We start from the raw sequence: 12,277 nt of genomic DNA, 5'->3' as shown, positions 1-12,277 counted from the left end.
AACTACATAAAACTTAGCACCAAGAAAGATTTAGGAATCTGGAAATAGTGCATTAAGAGCATAAGAAAGAGACTTCCCTAAATGGCAGACAGCTGCGATCCTAGAGATCAGTCAGCCCAGACTGGAAATGGGCCAAGCCTTAGGAAGATAGCTGAAACAAAACTATATATCCCATGGACAATTTCAACAGAATGCTTGAGAAAGTGAAATAATTTAAAGATATAATAAAGTTATTATAAAGAAATAGAAACAATTAGAAAAATCAAAAGCTCTAACAGAAAGGAAATAAGTTCACAGAACACTCATTGGCTCTGCAGTGAACCTTCCCAAGCTGATAACTTGTTTTCACTTAATGATTTCTAACGTTTTGCATCAATATGTGAACAAAACACAGAAGATTTAATTGTGCTCATGGAGAAGAACGTAAATATTAACAACATTGTGTGTATAAAAGAATTTAGGAGACAAAGTGGGGAAATATAGGCAAAACGAAAGTGGGTACATTAATAACCTCATTCTGCAAATGAAGTCAAGAGATATGCTTCATGAAATAAAGATTTTAGTGTCTTATTCAAATATATAAAGGACATTTGTAATAATAAAAAATAATTGAAGCAGAAACTATTAAAATATGTAGTCTTTGTGAGAGAACACTGCGTACAGCTGGGAAGGGTAACTTAATTTTTTCAAAGTGCATTAGTTCATTTTCATACTGCTATAAAGAACTGCCCAGGACTGGGTAATTGATAAAGGAGTTTTAATTGACTCACAGTTCAGCAAGGCTAGGGAAGCCTCAGGAAGTTTGCGATAGTGGTGGAAGGTGAAGGAGAAACAAGACACCTTCTTCACAAAATGGCAGGAAGGAGAAATGCGGAAAGAAGGGAGAAGACCCCCTTATAGAACCATCAGATCTCACGAGCACTCATTCCCTATCACAAGAACAACATGGGGAAAACCACCTCCATGATTCAATTACCTCCACCTGATCCCACCCTTGACAGGTGTGGGTTATGAGGATTACAATTCAAGATAAGATTTTGGGTGGGGACACAGCCAAACCATATCAGTAAGCCATCTAGTAATAACAGATTAATCATGTGCATGGAATACATTGATTAAAATGTATAGTATTGATATTCACAGTAGAAGTATTAGATGGCAGAATGACCACTGCAAGAAATGTATCTCACATTATAAAGCTGGTGAAAATCTCTCAGGATGCCAGTTAAAGGATAAATTATTGAATGTTGTAAAAGAATGTATGGTCCATGTGAAGACTAGAAAATCGAAATATTACCTGTGAGTAGTTGGTGTGCCTAAATGAATAAGAATAAATGACATCAATAAAATAGAAGTTGTATTCAAAGACAGAAGAAAAATTTTCAAGAGACAAAAATGGTTTATTCTACAAGAAGTAAGTTTTATAAAATGTTAATACTTAGAGCTACAGATCTGAATAAAGTTATGATATTTAAAAATAAGAGTGATATTACAACAACATCCTGTCAGGTTTTTTTTTTTCTTTTTAAGCTGACTTGTAGGGACAGAAACACTAGGATATTGGAAGACTTTCGTTTCCTAACATTTGACTAATATATGAGCACCTATATAGAGCTGGGTAAACAAAAGTAGTGATACAAGAATTTGAGATGGAAACAAGTTGTTTTCATATGAAGAGGCCACAAAGAAAGATTCAAGGATTGAGAAAGTATTCTGCCAATAAATATCACATTCTGAAACAAGCACATGAAGGGAAGGTAGGACAGGTATAGCACTGACATTGAAAGCAAGGGTTTGAAACCGTATCTCCTACTCACATTTTGATCCGTCTTATTCCTGGTTGCATACGGCTGACTTTGTGTGTCTAAAATCTGCCAGAGGCAAACATATTTTCTCTCTGTAAAATAATATCATATTAAGGCACAACTTATTTCAAGGAACTTTAATGTCAAATATTAAACACATGAATAGAGGTAGCTGGAATGTAGCACGAAGACACACGTATGCACACACACACACACATAGAAAAACGTAAGAGACATATAGGTCATGGTGAAAAGTTCTAACATATGTGTAACTAGAATGCCAGAATAAGGGCAGAAAAAGAATGGGAAGACCACTATTTGAAGAAATAACAGCTGTTTATTTACCAAAACTTCCAAAAAGTTTCAAGCCACCGAACTAGGAACCCTAAATGAAATAAATATAAAAAATGCTTGCACAGGGCATAGTAAAACTACCAAGAAGCCAAACTACAAGGGAAAATCTTAAGCCAGAGAAAAGACCTAATACTTAAAAAGAAGTAATAAGTGTATCAGCTGACTTTCAAAAGAAAGCAGCAAGCAAATAGTAAGACGGTATTCTCAAAGTAGCTGATAGAAAACAGCTGCCAATCTAGAAGTCTATGCCCAGCAAACATACCCTATAAAAATGAGGATGACATCTTCAGAGACTATAAAATCATTAGAATTAATCACCAGCAAATTTGCAACAAAGAAAATGTACTTCAGGAAGAAGAAAAATGCTCCCTGATAGAAACATTGAGGTGTAAGAATTAATATAAATGAATAAGGGTAAATTTGAATAATTTTAAAAGGACGCCAAATATATAAAATTAAATTATTAATAAAAAGAGTTTTGTGAAATGTTGAGAGAACTAAAATTCCACAAGCCATCACTATTATTGAAATAAAGTGGACCCTTCGTTCCTGAGAGAGCCAGCCAATTTCTTCTTTATATTTATGTCTAATGTATATAGCCCTTTAGGACCTCCCATTCTTGATGAGAACTGAACTCTAATTTTTGTCTCCCTGTATTTTCAATTCTGTCAAAAACTCTTATTTTCAGGCTCTCGGTCACATTGTCTGGGATCAGTTGGTGCCCGAAGGAGAATAGTAGTCCCAAATACTATGTATCTTCACTGGCTTAGTAGCTGTCCAAATTGTTTATTTTTTTAAATTTGGCCTGTCTTTTCTGGATGTTTTTTGCAGGAATTTTTGTCTAAATTACATAGTCTTGAATTACTAAAAGTGGTTTAGGTAAACTTAAAGAGTAAAAATTACCCTCATTGTTGTTAAAATTTCTCCTTTCCAAATAAATAGAAGGTGAAATAAATGCAGATTACAAACGCCAGAAGATATAAAACCACAGAAACAAAAAGACAACACAGGAATAAAACATAAAGTAAGTTAGTTGAGGTAGGAAAAAGGCATATATAATGGAACAATCAATATAAATTGAAAAATTCATAACAAGAAAAAAGAGCAGATAGGATTAGGAATTCAATACAACTAAATATTATTTTCAGGATGTATATATAGGAGAATAATTCAGAAAGTCCATGAGAAAAAAAATGAAGAAATAAAGCATACATTGCAACCCAAAGGATGATTTAAAATATTTTTTCTCAAAATAAAAGATATGATTAAAAATAAAACATTAAATCAATTAAATATTTGGAATTTTCATTTATGACTTTTCTACAATGAAATTGTTATGGACTAAATGTTTATGTCTCATCAAAATTCCTATGTTGAAACTCTAATCCCCACTGTGATGGTATTAAGTGGTGAGGCCTTTGGGAGGTGATTAGTTTATGCAAGTGGACTTCTCATTAATGGAACATTAATGGAATTAGAGCCTTTAAGAAAGAAACCCCAGAGACGTCTTTTTCCCTTTTTCACCAGGTGAGGATACAAAGAGAAGTTGATAGTCTGCAGCCTAGAAAACAGCCCTCACCAGGACCCGACCATGCCAGTACTCTGATCTGGAACTTTCAGCCTCCAGAACTGTGAGAAATAAATGTTCGTTGTAGAAGCCACCTGGTCAATGTTAATGTCTTATAGCAGCCCCAGCTGATTGAGACTTACCAAGATAAAGGGTTAACTATTACATGATATAACTGTGCTGAAACACTTAAGGAAAAATATTTGCAGACTGAAAAAAAAAAAAAAGAATTAATTTAATTGTAACCTAATATTTTTTTTTTTTTTTTTTTTTTTTTTTTTTTTTTTTTTTTTTTTTTTTTTTGAGATGGGATCTTTCTCTGTTAAGCAGGAGTGCAGTGGTACTATCTTGGCTCACTGCCACCTCTGCCTCCTGGGTTCAAGCAATTCTCCTGCCTCAGCCTCCTGAGCAGCCAGGATTACAGGCACCCACCACCAAGGCCTGCTAATTTTTGTATTTTTAGTAGAGATGGGGGACGGGGTTTCACCATGTTGGCCAGGCTGCTCTTGAACTCCTGACCTCAAGTCATTTGCCCACCTTGGCCTTCCAAAGTGCTGGGATTACTGGTTTGAGCCACTGCACCCGCCCTCTGTAACCTACAGTTAGAAGAAGATTTTTAACATGCTTCTCTCTGTTTTTGTCTGGGGCGGGGGGAAGACCAACACAAACAAGGATATGGAGTAGTGATTGTAAAACCTCAGAGTGTATGGGCATCACCTGGGGAGCTCTACATGTGCAGATGCTTGGCTTTGCCTTCAGAGATTTGGTTTCAATTGGTTTAGGGTGAGTCCCAGGCACTGCTGGTTTATAAAAGCCTCCCAGGAGATTGCAATATACAGACAGACTCGAGGGCTAATGAGGTTGAGGTAGATAAGCTGAATGTTATTTTTAATAAAGTTAATAGCACACAATACATTCAACCTGGTATCATACAGAATATATCTCTTTAAAAGAACACATACAAATTATTTATAAAAATTACTCACATAAAAGTCACAAAGAATCTTTAGTTAAATCTATAATGGTAAAAGGGCACAGTCTATATTCTCTAATCACAATATAACACATTGAAAACAAAATATAAAGTGCACTTTCACAACTAGACCCAAAGCAAAAATCAAACTGTAGCACAATATTTAGAAAATAGAATAGGGATGAATTATAATGATTTTAATTATTATTGTAATTATTATAATACATAAAATATGTGACTGTAATTCTCCTCAGATAAAAATTAACACTACAACCTACAAATAAAATAATTATTTTATTCACAAATGAGACAGATATTGGAAAGGAAAGCATTAAAGCAGCTGGCTTGTGATTCATTCATTTCCTTTAGTGGAGGGATACATCCAGAGGGGAAAAAAAGGGTGACCTGGTTAATCTCCTTGCCAACTAGACTTCTGGGTAAACAGACTAAAAGTATTTGCTGAGAGGAGGAGGTCTTATCTACAGGATTCCCTTAAGGGAACATTACTAGCTAATGGGTTATTGAAAGTAAAATATATAAATATATGGAAATATGAGGCACGGCTCACTGGAAAATGGCAAATAAGTTATGTAACTCTCTGGGTATAAAATAGAGATTTTTAAATTATTATTTATTTTTTCAACCTAACTTCAATGCTCCTCTTGCCATGTAATGTCACTTAGAGCACTCTTTAGAGACCTCATCTATTATTCTGGACTAGAGTGCATGTTTGATATGGGAAGAAAGTATGTGAGAATCACTGTCAATGTCTCAGACCATTTTTGGCTTTATCTGAGCACTTTGGAGTCCCTGTATCCTTGATACTGTTGACAAAGTTTGATCCTAAGATCCCTGACTTTGTGGAGTCTTATTCGGCACTCCCATTATTTGTTTTAACTCAGAAAATAAAGAGAAAAATAAATGAAGTAATATTGTGTCCAAGATTTTAGAGAGAGAATAATAAATGTAAAGAATATAGTGAAAATAATTGATAAAGATAAAATCAGAAATTACTCCATATGACAATAGAAATTAATTGCACTGGTAAATCCAGTAGTTATTTTATGAGGAAATAATCAAATTAATGAAAAAGTAGTTAGTCTATTTGTAAACTAAAGAAATTCCTATCAGTTACTTTTCTGGGGAGTTCCCTCCTCTCTGCCCCACACATTTCATCTGCGTTAGCTTGCTCAGGCTTTGATCATTCCCTCCTCACCTCTGCAAGTCTATAATGCTCTGGTGGGGCTCTCTATATCTGTGATATGAGCTGGTGAGTCCCTCCACACAGTCAACTGGGATTAAGCATAGGGCTCACCCCACTTCTGTGCCTTTGGTCCTAGCATTTACTCCTTTTGTCCAGTTTTGGAAAACAGTTGTTTCATTTACTTTGTACAGTTTTATAGTTGTTTATTAAGGGAAGACAGATCTGGTAACATTTATTTATTCATGACAGGAAAAAAGTATATTTAAAAGCAAAAATAAAGAAAGGAAGAAAAGAGTAAAAGGGAGCAAGAGAAAATAAAATTCCAAAAACGAGAAGAAAAAGAGAGAGAAAGAATACTCAAATGCAGCAATGAGTAAAATCTCATATTCAAATACAAGTAATGGAATAATAAACGCTCTTGAAAAACAGAAAAAATATTAAGTTGATTTAAATAGTCACCCCAAATACTTTGCAAAAATCAACAAAATAGATAATCTACAAGTTTATAAAGAAACAAAAAATGTTTAATTTAAAAAGAAAGAGGGAATACAAGAGCATATATGAAAAATCTTTTAAATATATACACATTTTAAAATAATTTGTATAATTATACATTTAAAATATGGATAAAATTAATTTCTAAAAAAATTACAAATTTCCAAAATAAAAGTAATAACTTTGGACAAAATTGTATATATTCTGAAAAAAAATAAAATTGGATTTTATTTATTTATTTATTTATTTATTTTTGAGACAGAGCTTCGCTCTTTGTTGCCCAGGCTGGAGTGCAGTGGTATGATCCCGGCTCACTACAACCTCCACCTCCTGGGTTCAAGTGATTCTCCTGCCTCAGCCTCCAGAGTAGCTGGGATTACAGGCACCCACCACCACACCCGGCTGACTTTGTATTTTTAGTAGAGATGAGGTTTCACCATGTTTGCCAGGCTAGTCTTGAACTCCTGACCTCTGGTGATCCACCTGCCTCGCCCTCCCAAAGTGCTGGGATAACAGGTGTGAGCCACTGTGGCTGGCCAATTAAATTGTCTTAATTGACAAAAAAATACATATATTATGATGTAAAACATGTTTTGATATGTGTTTTCATTGTGGAATGGCTAAGTCAAGCTAACTAACATATGCATTATTGCACATACTTTTTTTGGTGGTACGAACACTTAAAGTCTGCTTTCTTAGAGATTCACGAGCCTAGAATATATTGTTATAGCCAAAGGATATGAAATCAGTAACTTGAAGAGATATCTGTATTTCTACGTCAATTGCAGCATTACTCACCATAGCCAAGATATGGAATCAACCTCAGTGTCCATCAATAAATGAGTGGATAAAGAAAACGTGTATATATATATATGTATATATATACTCAATGGAATACTGTTAAATGTTCAAAAAGAAGGGATTCTGTCATTTACAACCACACAATGAACCTGAAGAATGTTATATTAAGTGACATAAGCCAGGTGCAAAAAGACAAAGTGTATGACCTCATTTATATGTGAAATCTAAAAAAGTGGGGGAGTTGAGGGATGGTCAAAAGAAGCCTACCTTCACATCCTTTTTACTTCCTCAATATGATGGCCCACATGATTTTGCAGATGAGTTCATTCAAACTTACAAAAGAACTCCACATTTTAATCAATTTAATAGTTAAAGTAATAGGGAAAGAATGAAAACTCCAGAACTTGTTTTTGCAAAGCTAGTATTTCTCTCATGGAAAATATCCAACAATGGTTAATCAATAAAGGAAAGTGACTATTTACAATTTACAAAACACAATAAATCTGAGAGTTAGTTGGGAAATTTTTACAAAATAATAGAATATAGACTAAAATTCCAAAATAAAAGTATATTGAAATTCTATAGTAAAGACTGCATATAAATAATGTGACAAAATACAAAATACAAACTTATTAATGAATCAAAATTGTAGCTGTTGAAACGGATTTAAGTATACTTGTAGGAAATAAATTAAATGATTAAAATGACATTTTTAACAGTGAGAAAAAAATTAATTATTCAAAAATGGTTTGAGAATACCTAGGTTACCACACACAAAAAACATATAAAAATCTCATCCTGGCTGAGTGCGGTGGCTCACGCCTATAATCCCAGCACTTTGGGAGGCTGAAGCTGGTGGATCTCCTGAGGTCAAGAGTTCAAACCCAGCCTGGTCAACATGGTGAAACCACATCTCTACTAAAAATATAAAAATTAACCAGGCGTGGTGGCAGGCACCTGTAATCCCAGATACTCAGGAGACTGAGGCACGAGAATCGTTTGAACATGGGAGGCAGAAGTTGCAGTAAGCTGAGATCGTGCTATTGTACTCCATCCAGCCTGGGTGACATGAGTGAAATTCCATGTCAAAAAAAAAAAAAAAAAAAAAAAAGAAAAGGAAAAAGAAAAAAATCTCATTCTATCCCATACTTTACAGCAAATTCCTAGTGGCTTAAGGGCTATATAATTTTTAACGGAATTATGGAAGCTCTAGAAGAAAGGGAGTTTAATATTTATATAATTCTATAGAAAGAAATAGTTCTATCTATGACATGAAAGGCAAAAGTCATAAAATACATATGGTATTAATAAACCTGACTATATTCATATGTTCATAGTCATAATATTGAAAGGAAACTGGTGGTTTTTACTTTTAGTCATAATGGATTTAACAGGGACTAGAAGTGCTCTACCATCTTAGATTTAACAAAAACAGACAAAATATAACAAACAATACTTTTTAGACTTTGAAAACAGGCTGCACAGATGAGTAATTTCTGAAAGAAGAGAAAAAACTGAGGATAACTCTAAAATGCTCAGTTTCCATTGCCTGAGGAGCGTTTTCAGGGTACAAAGCTCAGAGAGGGAATCCACACAGAGCCTGGTGGTCTCCTTGGGTTGAGGAGACCAGTTGAGTATTCAGGGAGGACAAAGCAGCTAGAGTTCACAGGGCGGGGGACTGAGAAAGAAAAAGTGGCACATCGAAGGAGCTCTGGAGATAGGCAGAGGGTTCTCCTTGAATGTGCAGGTGTGTACTGATCCGACCATGCACTAAGCTGAGGAAAGAACTGCTAAAAGGAGGGGCGAAGCAATGCTGAAGTTCACACAAGGCTGGGACTAGTTGATATCCACACCCAGAGTGAAAAATAAAACTCTACTAATATTCAGAGTGTCAGGTGACATACTCAGTGGAGGGGACAAATTTGCCCTAGACTAATGACTTCTCTGGTTGTACTCATCAGAAGTTAGAAGCAAACCTTGAAGCTCAATATGTAGAAGTTAAAAATTTTTTTAAAAAAATTAAATAGCATAAAATATTATTCGTTTTATACTAACTAACTTTATATGCTGCTTTCCAGTTCACAACATACTTCTTATAAATATTATTTCATCTTAGGTGTGGCTTCTTTTGTATTGTAAATTCAAATATCTAAGTTAAATAGGTTGAAAGTGATCCAGATGTTTGACAAGCCTCACATATTGAAGACATACCCCGATCATCTTGCCTTGTAAAAATCAGGTTAGAGATGGCTGTCTTGGAGACAGACTGACAAGTATATCCAGAATTTGAGTTGCAAAAGGACTTCTTTTTGTGATTGAATAAGGGACATGGTGTACTTAGGTTTACGTTTGTCTCAAACCTTATCCCAGAGATTAAGTTTTCACCAGTAGGAGTACTAACTTTTCAAGATAGTAAAAAACTTTAGGTAGTTTAATTCAGTGTCAGGACTCTTTGTGTTGCAGGAGGCTTTAACCTAACAACTGTTAGTTTTGTTACCTGTCAACGGCACTTGTGCCAATTCAAGGTATGAATTTACTTCTGATGCTAAAAATTTCTATATAAAGTCAAAGTGACCAGTCTTATAGCCAAGGTCAACTGACTTATATAGTTGGCAAGGAGAAACAACAGAATCCTTAGAAAGCTACTTTTGGGAAAGTCAGATTTGATATCTGTGCAACTGTTCAATCATCAGTGCTTCTTGTTTTTAGTATTTGTTTAAGCATACACAGTGTTCTTAACAATTCAAGCAGTGAAATAAAATACATTAATTATTAATAAAAATTTATATCAACTAAGGAATACATCACATAACAAGACAAATAAGAATGGGTCAAAAGAGTCCATTCCTGTAAGTTCTCAATAAATCTCTTTAAATTGTAACTCCTTCCTAATACATAAGTGGTTTTCATGCTATAAAATTACATTTTAATATATAATATCTGTTGTTAATTTCCTGATTGATATAAATCATTGATGGTTAGCTTTCTCTTGATAGATATTCTTAATATTTATACTTCAATTAATGAAACATAAACTCTGTCCAATTGCTTTACACAGGTATACATCAATGAGTCTTTCAATTGTTCTTCAAAAAGGCATATGGCCAGTTATTTTGAAATAAATATTATGCAAAACAAAACCACTTGCAAATAAGAAACAAAAGAGCTTTAGTTTTCTCAAATACCATGTTTCTTCAATTGGTAAAGATTTATATTATCATTTTTCACATTTTGATTATCAACTATTCTTCCTAGGATTAATCCTTGATATCAAACTTATGACAAAGATAATTTGAAATACATGGTAAACTGAGTTATTTTGTCTTTGAATACAGGTCAGGTCAGAACTCATGCTGTACTCATGGCAGTTCTGTTTATCAGCATCCTCCTTTGTGCTCTCTGCTTAGGTTTTCTGCTTGTCACTAATGAAGCTGTAAGGACAAAACAAACTTAAGGCTTTGTCTTTCTCTGAAAAATAAGTAGTGATTTTCTTCTTTCTTCTCAAGAAACATGTTTGCCACAAGATAAGCGTTTTATGTAGAGAGAGTGAAAATCATTAATTGCTTCCTACCTCTCCTTTTTTTGTAACAGGTACAACAGAAGGAGATTTTAGAAAACAAAGCAAAATAAAGTCCTCTGATACAAAATGAGATCAGGGTCAATAGACTAGAGTATCTTCCTCTTGTTTTCTCTAAAAGTATTTTCCTATCTAAAGCTTATCAAGAAATGCACCCTCAAAATATTCTTTTATTATAACATGTCAGAATCAAAATGTATTTTTTGGTAGTGAGAGATGCTGGGATATTGAAAGATAAAATTAAAAGAAAGCTCGGAGGGAAATTAATATTTTCACTTTAGAGTCATCCATAAAATCTTTCTTCTTAGCAGAGTGATAAAAATAAAGTGTTTTATTTCAAGGAATAGGAATTCAATATCAACCTTTGTTTCATGCCTTAGAAGCAACAGGGAGGGCAAAACCATTCATCACATACAATGCACAATAAAATCTTGTGAAGTAATAGGAAGAGCTCTTGCTCAGCCAGCCATCTGAACGGAAGGTGGAAAATAATGACTTGAATTGGCCACTAAATAAATAAGAGTAATTCTTAGACATCAACTCTTGAAAGAACCAACTGCTACTCAAACCAGGTCCCTGTTTCAAATTTAAAATCTGCCTCTTCAACTAAAAGGGAAACAAGTCACCAGAAGACCCAGATCGTGTGAACATAGTATAATTGTGATACTACCACATTAAAAGTAATAAAAGTTCTATAAAAGGAAGCTTGAATACGTTTTTTCATGGCATTCAACTCATTCTCTATCATGCAGTGTCCATTACAGTTAAAACACTGTTCTTGGGAATATAAAACAGTTCAACTTCTGTTGAGGAGAATTTGGCAATTTTTGGAAGAATATGCCAAATTGGGTTTTTGACTTATTATGCCTAAGTATCTATACCAATTTATACTGAAAAATATATGAAAAGACTCATGCTTAAGTGTTTTATTCTGCCATTATAATAGTGGAATATTGAAAACAACCCAATTCATAAAATACACAATGACGGAACAAATTCTAGTACACCAACACATTGAAATACCATGCAACAGTGTACAGAAATGAAGATCTCTATCACAGATATGGAGGGTTCTCCATTACATACACTTGAAAAAATCAAGGCAAAAAACAATATATAAAACATATTACCTTTGCTAAAAGAAAGAAGTTATGGGCTGGGCGCGGTGGCTCACGCCTGTAATCCCAGCACTTTGGGAGGCCGAGACAGGTGAATCACCCGAGGTCAGGAGTTTGAGACCAGCCTGGCCAACATGGTGAAACTCTGTCTCTACAAAAAATACAAAAATTAATGGGTTGTGGTGGCACATGCCTGTAGTCCCAGCTACTCGGGAGGCTGAGGCAGGAGAATCACTTGAACCCGGGAGGCGAAGGTTGCCAGTATACCAGGATCGCACAGTTGTACTCCAACAGAGCGAGACTCCATCTCAAAGAAAAAAAAGATAGAAAGAAGTTATGTAATAATAGATCTCATATTACAAAAAGCAAAAAGACACTAAAAA

Source organism: Rhinopithecus roxellana, chromosome 17 (assembly GCF_007565055.1).
Source record: "Rhinopithecus roxellana isolate Shanxi Qingling chromosome 17, ASM756505v1, whole genome shotgun sequence".
NCBI classification, from domain to species: Eukaryota; Metazoa; Chordata; class Mammalia; order Primates; family Cercopithecidae; genus Rhinopithecus; species Rhinopithecus roxellana.
Note: the sequence above shows the minus strand (reverse complement) of the source record.